Source organism: Sturnira hondurensis, unplaced genomic scaffold (genome assembly GCF_014824575.4).
Source record: "Sturnira hondurensis isolate 20B ecotype Veracruz unplaced genomic scaffold, ASM1482457v3 Scaffold0022258, whole genome shotgun sequence".
Taxonomy (NCBI): domain Eukaryota; kingdom Metazoa; phylum Chordata; class Mammalia; order Chiroptera; family Phyllostomidae; genus Sturnira; species Sturnira hondurensis.
This window is the reverse complement of record NW_028094889.1, coordinates 435,721-449,481: the sequence shown is the minus strand read 5'-3', so window position 1 is coordinate 449,481 and position 13,761 is coordinate 435,721. Positions and strand designations below refer to the sequence as shown.

Below are 13,761 nucleotides of genomic sequence, written 5' to 3'. Positions count from 1 at the left end.
GCAGCTTGCCAGATCTCCGGAGTAGATGTTATCAGGTCTTCTCACTTCTCTCCAACCCCAGTGCCTCTCCAGTTCAGTTTGGCACCTTGCCTGGACTGCCATCATGAGCCCCCAATTTTCTGCCAGGATGGCAGAGTTGGGTAGTTGCAATAGAGACCACAAGACCCACAAACTAAAATATTTTTTGTTTCTCTTTTATTTTCATGATGAAAACCTGAAATCTATTAAAATGTATCTTATTTGTTAGATAAGAACAAAGAAAAGTGGTTTAAGTAATTTTTATATCCAATGTTATAGTGTATATTCATTTATAGAATGATAAAGCTATAATTATGTATATACATATTTGAATATACGCTTATACAAGTGCAGATATATTTTGCATTCTATATAAATTAGAAGTTTGCTTTACATTTTATATACTTTATGTTAGAACTGAATTTCTATATGATTTATTTTTTAATCTTTTTAATTTTTTTTCATGTTTTATTGTTGTTCAATGAACTCACCTATAAGTGGAACCTAATCAACAAAACAAAAAAGCAAGCAACCAGAAACATTGAAATAAAGTACAAACTGACAGTAACCAGAGGGGAGGGTAGAGAGGGATAATGGGGGAAAATAAGGGAAGGCCATCAAGGAACGTGTATAAAGGACACATGGACAAAGCTAAAATATTCACTGATTTAAAATAGGACCCAGATTCTGTTAGTCTGCTGTGGCTTTTGATGGTAATCCGTGACATCAGAATAAAATGTACTCTTTATCAGAGCCTGCTTTCTCCATTGACAGTTTTCAGCTAATGTATAGTTTCTCCTTTGTCTACATAAGCAAATGTAGTATTCAATAGGAATCACACCTTACTCACATTTAATTGTGAAAGTATTCTGTGGAACAGATTTCAACATCCCATTTTATCTACAGAGAAACTAGGACTCAGAGATTGTGTGTGATGTGCCAAAGGTCCCAAAGTCTGTCCCCCCAGAAGACTTGGATCTATCAGGGGTGTCAAACTCATTTTCACCAGAAGCCACATCTGCCTCACGGTTGCCTTCAAAGGGCCAAATGTAACTTTAGTACTGTATAAATGTAACTACTCCTTAACTAGGGACAAGGAGCTCGGAGCTGCTACCACATAGAAATGAGGTAGAGGGCCTCGTGTTTACCACCATTGGCTCCAGTCTCAGGTCCACCTAGTACCCACAATGCCTTCCTGGCTCTCACCACAGCTGTGCGCGGAGCACAATTAGACAGCTTTGGGTTATTTTTGCTTGCCCATCAAGGGGAATGCCTCTGGAGTCCTTTTTCTAGCAGGGCTGCTGCTAATTAGAATGGACTAATAAAAACTCCGGTGCATCACCTTGGTTCCACACTGTCTTGTTCCCAAGACAGTCTTCTGGGGGCTGAGCTGGTGGAATGTTTTTGTCTGCTTATCCTCCGGTGTGTGTGAGAGAATCTCTGTTCTTCAAGGTTTTGGTTTTCTACAAATTGTAACAAAATATTTACTAAATTTTAGGTCCTCATCTTCCCTTGGCATGAAGTATTAAACAGCTAGGTATGATGAACAAACAGATTTAAAATTGAAAAAATTTCAAGGAACTGAAATGTTTAATGGTTTTACATTTTGAACTATCTATAGAGAACTGTAGTAATTTACTAATTTCTCTTTCTTTTTGTCAGACAAAATAAGGTAGTTAGATAAATAGATCTGGAAATAAAACTTCCATCCTAAGAGATACATAAAAAGGCTCATAGAGGGCCGGTTTTAGTCAAATTACAATCTATAGTCATCTCCTGATTATCAGAATAAACTTGATATACAAGTTCTGCCAGAACTAACTCCTGCTTGAGTGTGGTTGGTAAGGTAATAATATGAGTGTAATCATTTATAGTTTTAATTTGAACATTTCACCTAAAATGTCATGTGGTGTGCTTGGGTGTGATATTGTTACATTACAGAATTACATGCTTATGATTTTGTAATAAAAGATTTTGTAATAAAAGAGGGTCATTATTTGTGCCAGACCCCATATTTTAACAAATATATGCTCTACCTAAATTAATATTTATAATTTTAACACCTTCATGATTATGAACATACCACTAGAGATAAGGAAAAGAAACAAATCTTTTTGTTTAGTTTATGACTGTTGTTTTACAAGCCCAAAATGAGTTTTCTACTTTATTAAATTTTGCACAATTTTACCTGTTTCCTACCTCTTTGTACCCTTTTATTTGCCCTCCTTTTACACAAATTTATTTGACATAGTCTGGTTAGAGGTTCAGATGTTTTTGTTAATAAGTATTTTATTTTACCAGCAGAGTAGCACAGTCTAACAAGTCACTTAAAGGGCCAGAAGTGACTAAATATCTTTAGCAAAAATTTAGCTCTCATGAAAATTTGATAAATTGCAAGTTAATGCATAACTAGATCCCATTATTTTTTTTCATTGACTTAAACCTGCCCACAAACTGTAAGGAGTGTAGTTTTCTCAGAATGTGGAGGTTAGACCAGTGAAGCTGACTCTCCAGTGAAGCTGACTTAGACCAGTGAAGAAGACTAGACAAAGGTATGAGAGCAGACTCAGGGATACAGACCTGAAGCAGTGTCCTCCTTGCCCAGATCTGGAGAGGCCCATGTACTCCAGAAACACAAAACTGACTCCAAGCCTATTTTCATCTTATGTTGAGAGTTCAATAGTGTGGTCTTTTAAAAAAGAAACAAATGCAGAAATCAAAACAAAAAGACCAGCTTGGTAACAAGAAATTTAATATGAAAATCAATTATATTTAAATCATTCAAGGAGATAACATTAAAATTACTCACAGCCCCAGACAGACTCTCCTCTGCCAAGGTGAAACAGCTGTTCTTTCCAGAAATATTGTTAGCCTTTTCTTAACATGTCTTAATATTGTTTTTTTGTTGCCAGCATTTATAATAAACCCTACTAGACATAACACCAAGTAGTTACATATAAATTTTACTGAGAGCATATTACTATAAAAGTAATTCTTTCTGCCACTAAAATTTATATATTTATTTTTGGCCTAGAAAAGACAAAGATTTTGGCAAAGTATGGATTCATAATAGATATTAAGTCATAGGTATAAGCTTTTATATTATAAAACTTTTCTCAGAACTTGTTGTAATAAAAAAATTAGAATCTGTACCTAATATGAATATATCAAAATGTAAGTGCTTAAAATCAAGTTATTCATGCTCAGGGGCCTAAAATAATAATGGGTCAATATTAGAAGAATAATGGTAATAGGTACCACATACTAAATACTCCCTTGAACTCTCTGCTAAATATTTCTTACTTTAAAGTAAATGTAATTATTCCTATTATATATATTAAAAATTAGAGGCTCACAAACTAGTAAGTGAAAATTCAAATCCAGTTCTTTCATTCCAATGTTTATGCCTTTTACATGACACAACTGTAATTTGAAACAGAGTTGCAAGGATTACAACATACTTCTTTTTCTTCTAACATTTTGAAACTCATAAAAACATGTATTACATTTTATAATTATAAATGACAAAAATTTAATCTTCATTTTCTAAATTGCATTGGAAACAAATGACCTAATAGATTAAAAATGTGACCCAAACATGGAATAAAAAGAAACAAATGAAGAAAAGTATCTTCAGGAAAAATGGTGATAGGTCAGGGCACACCCTTGTTACTATACAAGTAAAGTCAGATAATTAAAATAAGTGCAAACTTGATCACTAACTCTGCATGATGTTGCAGAAATGAAGGGAACCAGGTTTGCTAAAGTAATTGTGGTGATAGAAATGCATTGGTCTCAAAAGCTACTGAGGTGGTCCATTCTATCCTAGGACAGTGTAAAAAAATAAATAATTAAAACCACATTTCTAAAGACACCAGAGAGCTATGGAAACAGAATGATTAAATTTACTAAAATTTCTGAGCGGGGAGAGCTCTTCAAAAGTGAGCAGTCTGTCACAGCTATTTACATCCCTGAGGACATTTGGTGACTCTGGGTGTGGACAGCATATAAAGGGTCTCCACAGCCTCATGCAGAATGTGGAAACCACTTGGGGAAGGGGGAGGCTACAAAGCAAAGCTCAAAACTTCTGAAGGTGGGACTAAGTCTCTCATTCTTCCAAGAGTGGAAAGATAGAAACCCAAGAGGCTCTAAATCCAAAGCCCAGGAGAAAATACATGAGAAATGGGATATACCCAGAGATGACTTACGTCTTATTAAAATTGTAAACAGCTCCAACACATTTTGATTCCTGTTAACAATAAAGTGACCAGCCCCTCATTCTCGCAGAGGAAATCCCTCCAAAGGAGATTCCTTGCTGGTAGAAGATACTATCTGAACCTACACAACCTCTGTATACACAATGTCTGCATATATCAATAATAAAAATTACTAGATACACAACGAGATGGAAAAATGTGATAGAGAAAACAAATGATAGATATGGGCTCACAAACCATATCAATATTGGATTTAGTAGACAAGAATTAGATGGACAAAATTGATGAAAAATAGGAAATTTCATCATAGAATTCAAATGTATTAAAAAGAATCAAATGGATATACTACATTTATAACAACACAATTTCTGAAATTATAAACTCACTAGCTTGACAGAAGACTGGGCACAGAGAAAACAAGTTAAATAAATTAAATACAAGTCAAAAGCTAGTATTCAAATTGAAGAAGAGAGACAAACATGGACAAAAAGCATAAAATATGAGACATGAGGGAGAAAAGAAAAAAGTCTAATATATGTAAGCATTACATATATAATACTCAAAATACTCCTTTTATATAATATTCAAATAATAGAGTATTTACATACTCAAATAATATATATAATAGAAGCAGGAGAGACAAAACAGGTCAGAAGTAATATCTGAAGAGATATTGAGTAAAAATTTTTCATAGCTGATGAAAGATATCAATCCAAAGATGCAAGAAACTCAGTGAATAGTAAGCAAGACAAATATAAAACCATACCTAGCCACATTATATTCAAATTGGGGCAAGCCAAAAACAAGAGAAAAAAATTACAACAGTGAGAAGTAGAAGACATGTTACCTTCAGAGAAACATGGCTTTTCATAGAAACTACAGAAGTCAAAAGATAATGAAATGAGAGTGTATAGGCAAGGAGCAGATTGGGATTTGCAACACACACACACATTTTTGACAACCACTTATACCCAGAATGTATAAGGAACTCTTACACATTAATAATAAGACAGACAACACAATGGAAAAAAGGGCCAAAGAAATGCGGGGGAGGTTTACAATAGGAGATATACAAATGGTCCCCCGCAAAAGGTACTCAAAATCATTAATAAGCATTAGAAATACAAATTAAAACCACAGTGATGTACCTCTACAGATAAGAGAAAGACTAAAATTAAATGGATTGACAATTCTAAATATATATATATATATATTCTGGCAGAAGTAATTAATACTTGTTTGAGTGTAATTGGTAGGGCAATAATAATTTATAGTTTTAACTTGAACATTTCACCTAAAATGTCATATGGTGTGCTTGAGTATGATATTGTTATGCTACAGAATTGCATGCTTATGGTTTTGTAATTAAAAAACAGTGTTATTTGTGCTGGACCCTGTATGTGTGTGTCTGTGTGTGTGTTTATTTATTTATTTTCTTACTTACTTATTTCTGGTTTGGAGAATAAAAGCAGTTTGAAAAACTGACTATTATCTAATAAAGCTAAACATATACTGAATCTGTTACTCAGCAATTACACTCTTTGGTACCCAATGGAAATAACAGCTTATATTCATAAAAAGACATGAATAAGAAAGTTTATGTTAGCATTATTCATAATAGCCCACACTGGAAACAACTCAAATGTCCTTCAGTAGTGAAAGGGATAAATGAACTGTGGTGTATTCACACAGAGGAACACTGGACAACTGAAAAAAATCGTAACACATGCAACAACAATGAGTAAGCTCAAAAACATAATGCTGAGCTAAAGAACTAGATGAAAAGAATATATGTCCATATGAGGTTCAAAAACAGGCCCAACTAAAATTAAATGGATTGACAATTCTAAATGTTGATGAGAAATATGAATATATATATTCTGGCAGAAGTAATTAATGCCTGCTTGAGTGTAATTGGTAGGGCAATAATAATTTATAGTTTTAACTTAAACATTTCACCTAAAATGTCAACTTATAAAAGTAGTTACCTGAGAACTACTTTTGAGAACTTTGAGAACTTATAAAAGTAGTTACCTGTGGGAGGAAACAAGAGGAGGGTTCTTATGGATATGGGGGGAAAATATGCTATATCTTGCTCTGGAGCAGTGGTGAGCAATTACCACTCTCAGAAAACATATGGCAATGTTTGGAAACATTTTTGATGGTCACATCTAGGGAGAGGTGCTACTGGCATCTAGTGGGTAGAGGACAGGGATGCTGCTAAATGTCCTACAAGGAGATACTCAATTCAAAATGTCAGTAGTGCTGAGGCTGAGAAATCTGGACCTAGATGATGGTTACATAAGGGTGTACTCATGTAAAGTTTGTTAATCTGTACACTTAATATATGTACAATTTACTATACATTAACAATCAAATTTAAAAAAAGTTAAAAGCCATTCAGAATGTCACAAAAACAACTATAGCTCCTCAATGAAATTTAGCAAACTTATGTAGAAACTTCATTTCAGTTTTATGGATAGTCTAACTTATTAAATAGTCCCAATGATCTGAAATTACATTAAGTGAAGAAGACCAGAACTCTTTATGTACAGCTCCCATTAAATGCAAAGCAGAATCTATACCTTTCTGTATAGCAGACAATGTATGAATTAGTATCCAGTTATCACTAGAAACAGATATTTGCAGAAACACAATACAGGTATATGGTAAAGTCCACACATCTGGGATTCTCTTGGGGCCATCAGAAGACAGAGAAAAATATACATGTGCTTTTAAACAATTGCCTAATTTTGATTCCAAGCATAACAACTTCTTACCATTAATTATCAACAAGTATTAAAAAATCTAGTCCCCTAACTCTCTTTATCATCTCACCCTGACAGATAAAAGTTTTACAAGGGTGAGGGGAGGCATAGGTAGCATCATTCTTTCCATGTGTTTCCCAAAAGGAACAGCCATAAAAGCTTGTGTTGATTTAGCCATATAGCCCCAGAAGGGTTTTAAGTGCTGGGTTATAAGGAGCTGTAGAGCAGCACCACAAACTTGTGTTCTAGCACTTGAGCAAATACTATTATTCAGTTGGTGTCAGAGGTGACAAATGAGGACATACTCAAGAACAAGGTATCCTCTACTTCACTATTGTGTTAGATGTATGCTATCAAACCAGGACCTCAGAGAGTCAAATCAAACTGCTGGGCAGCTTTGCATGAAATGCCACTGTCCAACATTAAAATACTAAAGCACTTATAAATGATTTTACTTTTTATAGTAAAATTAAATAATAAAGAGAAATTGAGCACTCTAAAACCAAATATATTACCTGGCTTTAATAATCTTTGAAATAACTCAAGCAAAATATCACAGTTGGTCAATAGAACATATTACATTTTCCAAAGGATTCCCCATGGAAATAGCTAGAATCTAATCAACTGGATTAGAATCAAGGTAATGTAATCTATGTATGCATAATCTTGAGCACTCACAACTTTGTTGTGAATGGCCGCTGCAAAAGCCCACTCAATTATACTATAGACTGCCTCATCCCATACAGTGTTGTCTAAATTCTTGAGCTGATGAAGGTAACATTCAGGAACCATCTCAGATAGTGCTGGATAATCAGTGACTCACACTTACTGTGTTAAATGCTAAGCTCTGACTCAGAGTGAACCCTGTTAGTTGCTGACTGACACTATATGGATTTGAATAGAAGCTCACATTGTGAGTCACCTGGTAGTACTCTGAAAACCAAACCACAACATTCCCAATTGGATTCACATTATGATTATTCTGGGGCCTAATTTTAACACATGTGATTTCAAAACTCAAGTCTGCTGATCAGGCTTAGGAACATGCTAAAAAGCCACACCCTACTTAATGTCCTATATTTCTGTCTAAGAACATTTGGTATGTATACAGAGATGCAAAGTCAAGAATAAGATACCCAGTTCATGCACTGGAGAGAACCAAGGCTCCCTTCTTCAAGGATGCAGTCACAGTTTTAGAAATGCCTTCCCTGGAAGACACCATTCCTATAAATAACTTAGCAAAACCAAATGCTCACTTGAAAGGCTTTGCCATGTAATTCCTAAACTGCTCATGTGAGGGCTGGACCTTCAAGCCACCTGCTGCATCTATCTGTATTAGGTGAATGTCACTACCACGTGTAGAAATGAAAGAACACTAAGATGATAGAAACCACCATTTGAGCACCTGAAATGAAGCCAATAGCCAAGTTATTGCTCTCAAATAAAGTTTTTTTCTCTTTCACTCTTGCTTGTTCACAAAATCTGAAATAATAAAATCTCTGTTTAATTTTGAAGGACTTTCCTAAATAGCTCTTTATACAGGAAAGACCTTCAAAACCAGCAGGGAGGAGATTGTTAAAATTTAAGAACAGCTCAAAAACGGTTTCTAATGTAAAACTGCTACAAAGGATTAATAGAACATGCAGCCTAATGGGACCTTATATTCTAATGCTGGCTCTGCCTCTAGCTTGATCTTTGACCTTACCCTACCTTAGGCAAGTCACATGGTCATATCTTCTACATTGAGGGGCCATGATGAAGCTGTGGGACAAGATTAGCTAGCCACATTACTGCCTGGTCTTTCTTGTGTTGGAAATAACACATGCTTGTTTATTTTTTCCTATATAATAACTCTGTGTTGGGGACCGCTCTGCCTGGTTTCAGGAATTGTAACTACCCCCCACCCCCATCCATGGCTAAGGATGAGCCAGTGACCTCCAGAATGCGAGCCACAAGAGACAAGGCTTGTCTCTGGTAGCAAATGCTGCCTCAGTTTCCTCCCTGCCCCCAAAGCATGGTCAGGAAGTCCATGACAGGTAGGTCTCCTCACAGACAGAGGGGCAACCTAAGCCAGACTAGATCACTTGGGAGGCCATCATGGACTGGGGGGCTGCAACAAAGAGTGAGCAATGGACCCTCGCCCATCCCCCCATCCCCGGCTATGTGGCATAGCCTGAGTCCCCATGTTCTCTGGGAGAAGTCCTTCCTGGCTCTAATCCACTTAAGCCTGAAAACCTGATGGAGAGGGGTGCAGCTCCTTGCCTTGCCAGAGCGGATCCTGGGGAAAAATCTGGCATCACAAAGAATTCCTAAAAAACCTGTGAAACCTGCTCTGCTAAGAGTACTTTCATTCATATGTTAAGAGTCTGAGCAGGAAACCCTGAAGTTTCTGCAAACTCCCTTCCTGACAGACTCTGACTCAGACTAAGTCCTCAGATTTCTTTGAAATGTTATCTACTGTTTGATCCTTGCCACCCTGTATTCCTGTGTATTACAACCCAATAAAGGACCCTGGAGGAAGGGGCTTGCTGCCTTTTTCCTGTGAGGAACTGGCCACCACTCCTGGCCTTTGTTTCCTCAGAGAAATCGGCCACCTCTCCTCACCAAGTAGACCATGTCTTAGTAGTGTTTACTTTCATTCGTGGTGGATGGGGGGACTTACGGGAAAAGTCGCCCCCACAACTCTGGTTTCCTATTTGTTAAAGGTTCATAAATCTGTAGGAAATCTTCAGTGTGTTGTTGAAAAGCCCTGGGAAATGACTCAGAAGACCTAATTCTAATGTTATTTTAGCTCCTATTTATCTGGAGATCTCTGGCCTGGGCCCTTAATCTCTCTGAATGCCTCCTTGTGTGTAAAGTGAAGGAGTTGGAATAAGTAATCTTATGTTTACCATTCTGTATTCTTGATATTAAGAGTATTTTGGCTAAAATGTTTGAAGTGATCTTAGAGATGTTAGCATTTCTAGCTTCAAAGCTGTTTCCACAATAAAATTGACTCAGTACACTATTTAATGTAGACATTGTTTTTTAATATACTATGACCTAGTGTATATTTTTCATGCATATCTGTTTTACAAAGTGAAATATATTTGAAGGTTACAGTTAATTGTCTTAAAATAATGTTTAGAGCTTGTATGTAAATATTTCATAATTATTTGAAATAAAAGGGTCCAGAAGCTGTAGAAATGCACTGTATTTAAATTTATTTTTATTTAATAGTTTTTATTGTATTTTTCATTACCATTTAGTCCCCTTACACCCTTGCCCCATGCCCACCCTCCCCCCACAATCACCACACTGTTGCCCACGTCCATGAGTATTGTATTTAAATTTACATGTCGACACAAAAGACATTGACTGTTTTTCTAGTATTCATGATTTACTAGAATACATTCCAGTATTCTATTTCATTATGTATACTCTGTATAGTACACAGAATGTGCACTTTTCCTTATCTTTTGATTTTTTGAAGTTTACTAGGCTAATTTAGATCAACATAATAATAGCATTGATAGCTTTTGTTTGTTATGTACCAGAGCTATACTATATTATTTTACTGAATTCTGGCACTACTCTATGAGGTAGGTACTTCTGTTATCCCCAATATGTTGATGATAAAACTATGGCACCAGGAAGTTAAGTTATTTGCCTAAGGTCACGCAGCTAGGCTGGGATTTGAAACCAGACAATTACAGCCCAGGATTCCTACCCATTAGGCAATATTGCCTCTCATATGAGTTCCTGATTTCTTTTTTTTTTTAATTTTATTTATTTATTTTTTAGAGGGGAAGGAGAGAGGGAGAGAAACATCAGTGTATGGTTGCCTTTTGTGCCTCCCATGCTGGTAGTTAGCCTGCAAGGAACGGGCCTGCAACCCAGGCATGTGCCCTGACTGGGAATCGAACCGCGATTGTCTGGTTCGCAGGCCCGCGCTCAATCCACTGAGCTACGCCAGCCAGGGCCGAGTTCCTGATTTCTGATACAAAAGATGCCACTTGATGAACAGAGGATAAACAGGATGATGTCCAGTAGAAAATTAGGTTACCAGCAAAAAAAAAAAAAAGAAGAAGAAGAAGAATTTACGGACAAGGCCATTTTATTACAAATGTCCTTGCCAAGTCGAGAGGAAGTCAGTTTCGTGAAGTCGGACCCTCACATAGTTAATGGATTCCACAATCTGGAACCACTAGAAGTGAAAGGAAGGCCCTAGGATCGTGCTGCAGGTGAAGGTTGACCCAAGAAGGATGACTGGAGAATAGTGCAGGAGCTCCCTGCTCCCCATACTCCCAGGGCAATGAGAAAACCCCTTGCAGATGGCTGCTTCTGCTACCAGTGGGTGAGAGAGTTGCACCCGCACCCAAAGCACCAGCTACAGTGGGGGTGGACAAAGAGCCACGGGCCTCTGCGGGATTCTGAGAAGCAAGGGATGTGGAAGACATTTTCCCTCTGGCGCCCTCCTCCCTGATAGAAACTGTATTCGCAGTCAGTCCTCCACTCTATTTGCCACAGGTGGCGGGGATGCGGCAGCAGCACCCTGGGATCCCAGTCAGTGCCTACTCTCTTAGCTGCCAGTTCTTTTTGGGCCGTGTCCCGCCCGCCGCTAGGGTCGCTCGAGAGCCCTGGTTACTCGCGTGGGTTTTTCTTGGACGCTGGCAAGTCCGGGAGACTCTCCACCTTGCAAGCCAGTCCCTGCAAGCCGCCTGTCCCGAGGCCTTTCCCCTGCCCCCTCCTCCAGACGCAGGATGGGCAGGCAGCAGAGCACGTAGATTCCCCAATTCCCACTCCTTCCCGCCCACTCTCCCGAGCGTGCAAGGGCGGCCGACACACAGAAGTTCCACCGCAAACGCCCACACCTCCGAGAGCACTGCCTCTTCCCGGGCCTCACTCCAGGCTGGTCCCCCAGCAATAAGGGCAGGGAAGGTCCCCGCGCATACCCACCCCAGAAGCCCACTTCTCTCTCAGAGCTCCGCCTCTCCTTTGGTCCCTCGCTCCCTTCCCCCTTCCTTCTTCCCCGGCTTCCCCGTTCAATTTTCCACAGCAGACTCCTTCCAAGTTCCTGAGAGCAACTCCGACAGTGAGGAGGAGAGTCCATCACCCAGCTTCGTTCAAGAAAAATACCCTCGACACCCGCTCCTAAAAAGCCTACTGTAGATTCAGGAACATAAATGCTGAAACTGAGTCAGACCCACTGGGTCCGAGTGCAGGAGCCCTTTCCTGGCCCTCTCCCCAGGTCCTTGTCCCAAGTTGCGCTTCCCCTAAAGGGAGGTTCTGCGATTCAGGGAGTGTCTCCTCTGCCTTCCCACCTGCCTGCCTCGGTGACCGGCTCCTTCCTCGTCCATCTCGATATCCAGTGGGAATGCCCACGTTTCCACCCTCCTGATTTCCCAGATATACTACGGGTGTCAATATGCATTTTAAGGTTTTAAGTATTAGGCTCCTGCGTTCCCCACCCACTCACTGACCTCAGGCTATAGAGGCTGATGCCCTGGTGGGCGGGATAGAAATTGATTCTGGTGGCTAGATGCCCCCCCCCCCCCACCATTGTACCGGCCTGGACCCAGGGAATAGGCGAACGACCAGCATGCGCTCCCGCCACTGCGGCGACGATTAGCATGCCAGCTCTGCCCAGCGTGCGCGCCCAGCTTGGCAGAGCCACTTCCCAGCCCGAGGTCTTAGAAGAGTGCGAGAGGAAGAGGAGAGGTTTAGAAAGCAAGGTACTCACGATTCCACTGTTTGCCTGGAGAGCCGGAGGGGAAGCCCCTGCCGGGTCGCGGTGGTCGGCCCTGCGCATGCGTCCCCTGTGCGCTTTATTTATTTACTTACTTGTATTTTATTAAAAATTTTAATACCAAGTGATGTACTTTCACGTTCACGATTGCTCTCTCCAACTTTCCTCTTCCTCTGGCTCTGGGTCTTTCCTTTCACCCTCCTCTCCTTTTCTCTCACTTCCTGTGCTCTGTCTCCACCCTCTCCTCCTTCCCCAGCGGAGCAATCCCAAATCCCACCTGGCTCTGACAGCCGCGGCTTCGCTGCAGTGGGTCACCCGAGGCCCCACGCGGGCACGAACTTGCACCCAGACCATAGCCCCCTTCTTTTAGCCTGGAAAGTACCGAGACCGTGGGCGCAAAGCAAGGCAAGCACTAAGGGTGTTTGCAGAGTCCTCCTCTGCTGTATCCACGCCTCCGCGCTTGGGGGCGCAGCCAGATTCAAGTGCGGGAATGCCTGCTCAGACCTTGTGAATGAAGGAGGCAGAGGGAGGTGCGTGTGTTGGGGGTGCGCTGTGCAAGGAGGAGCTGCTCAGTCCCTAGAGATTCTTGCCGCGGACTGCCCTGCTTCTAGAGGGCAGCCTCTTATCTTCTCCCTTTTCCCAAAGTGCTTCTTGGACCTCTGCCCCTATCCAACACCGGCTCCGACTCAGTCTCAGGTTGTCCCACCCGTACTGGGAAGGGGGACCCTCGCCCACTCCAGCCTGCGGGAGCCAAAGGCTTCACCTCGTTTGAGGAGTAGGGTTGGATTGGGTTGGGTGGCAAAGTCTAACTCCAAACTCCGGATCCTTCTGAGACCCTTGGCAGCTGCCCTCCCTCCATCAGGGCCTCCGGAGATCGGGGTAAGGAGGAAGGCCTGGAGAGTGGAGGAGGAACTTTGTCGCCAGGCCTGTGCACAAGAATCGGATTGTGTCTCCCTAGAGTCCCCAGGGTGCCCTCAGGAGCGAGGCACTGCCGGCGCAGTGCGCCTGAGCTCAGAGGACTAAACTGAAG

At 40.4% G+C, this 13,761-nt stretch overlaps 1 protein-coding gene and 1 non-coding gene across 4 annotated transcripts in view; one reads left to right on the top strand and one right to left on the bottom strand.

Annotated features, from left to right (window-relative positions):
* The window catches only part of RGS20 (regulator of G protein signaling 20), a 105,819-nt gene that overhangs the window by 65,866 nt on the left and 26,192 nt on the right, over positions 1-13,761 (bottom strand). The gene's annotated exons all lie outside the window — the stretch shown is intronic.
* On the top strand, positions 3,722-3,854 carry LOC118979353 (small nucleolar RNA SNORA66). Its single transcript, XR_005064896.1, has one exon. It is a non-coding gene; the product is annotated as a small nucleolar RNA SNORA66 (small nucleolar RNA).